The following is a 1,811-nucleotide window of genomic DNA, read 5'->3' as shown; positions in this document are numbered from 1 at the left end:
CATATATTCACAGAAACTGATATATGATGTTACAGTCTCTGTGAGCTCGTCCAGATCGGTGGCAGCAGATTCAAAAACGCTCCAATCAGTGAGGTCAAAGCAAGCTTGTAAATCCTGCTCTGCTTCATTAGTCCATCTTTTTACGGTCCTTAATACAGGTTTAGCTGATTTCAGTTTCTGCCTGTAGGTCGATATAAGATGAACCAAGCAGTGATCAGAGAGCCCCAAAGCTGCCCGTGGAACAGAGTGATATGCATTCTTTATTGTGGTGTAACAGTGATCCAATATATTACCGTCTCTGCTGGGACATGTAACATGCTGTCTGTATTTTGGCAGTTCACGGGACAGATTTGCTTTATTAACATCCCTGAGAATGATTAAAACAGAGTCCGGGTGTTGTTGTTCTGTCTCTGTGATCTGATCAGCGAGTTTCTGTAAAGCTGAGCTCACGTGTGCTTGCGGAGGAATGTAGAGACTGACGAGAATGAATGAGCAAAACTCCCGTGGTGAGTATAAAGGCTTACAGTTAATGAAGAGCACTTCTAGATCTGAACAGCTCATCTTCTTTAACACAGTTACATCTGTACACCACCTCATTGATGTAAAAGCATGTCCTGCCACCACATGATTCCCGACTACAATGTCCAGCAAAACATCAGAATAGTCGAAAACCGGTGAAATATCGGGTGATGTGTACTGCCAAATGTCCAGCAATTCGTCTCTGGTGAAACTGATTGCAGGGATATAACTAAAGACAGGACAAACTAACAAAAACATAAAAACAACTGCGGAGCACGCCACGGAGGCAGCCATCAACGTCGGTGCCATCTCGAGAAATTGAGGTCTTAGTGAGGTCAAAATATAAATTTAATGTAGGATCTAGAAAAAATCTGATCGTGATTAAACCAGAAAAATGTAAAATAAATTAACAAAAACAATTTTTAAAGTTTGGGCTCCTAAACATTAGATCACTCTCACCTGAAGCAGTTATTGTAAATGAAATGATCAAAGATAATAGTTTTGATGTACTCTGCTTGACTGAAACCTGGCTAAAACCAAATGATTATATTGGTCTAAATGAGTCTACTCCACCAAGCTACTGTTATAAGCATGAGCCCCGTCAGACTAGTCGTGGTGGTGGTGTTGCAACAATATATAGTGATATTCTCAATGTTACTCAGAAGACAGGATACAGGTTTAACTCATTCAAAATACTTCTGCTTAATGTTACACTGTCAGATATGCAAAAGAAATCTATCGTATCTCTTGCTCTGGCTACTGTGTATTGCCCGCCAGGGCCGTATACAGATTTCCTAAAAGAATTTGCAGATTTTCTCTCAGACCTGTTGGTTACTGTTGATAAAGCACTAATTGTCGGAGATTTTAACATTGATGTTGATAATACAAATGAGGCATTAGGACTTGCGTTTACTGACCTAATAAACTCTTTTGGGGTCAAGCAAAACGTCACCGGACCCACTCATTGTTTTAATCATGCGCTAGATTTAATTATATCGCATGGAATTGATCTAACTGATATAGATATCGTACCTCAAAGTGACGATGTTACTGACCATTCCTTTGTATCGTGCATGCTGCATATTACTGATATTAAATATATGGCTCCGCATTATCTTCCAGGCAGAACTATTGTTCCAGCCACCAAAGACAGATTCACAAATAAACTGCCTGATTTATCTCATCTGCTCTGTGCACCCATAAATACACATGAACTAGACGAAATGACTAGCAACATGGGCACTATCTTCTCTAATACATAAGAAGCTGATGCTACAATCAAATTCAAAAAG

The sequence above is a fragment of the Sinocyclocheilus grahami genome, unplaced genomic scaffold (genome assembly GCF_001515645.1).
Source record: "Sinocyclocheilus grahami isolate Dianchi unplaced genomic scaffold, SAMN03320097.WGS_v1.1 scaffold1494.1, whole genome shotgun sequence".
In the NCBI taxonomy this organism is placed as follows: domain Eukaryota; kingdom Metazoa; phylum Chordata; class Actinopteri; order Cypriniformes; family Cyprinidae; genus Sinocyclocheilus; species Sinocyclocheilus grahami.
The sequence above is the reverse complement of the archived record's forward strand: the minus strand, read 5'-3'. Positions refer to the sequence as shown.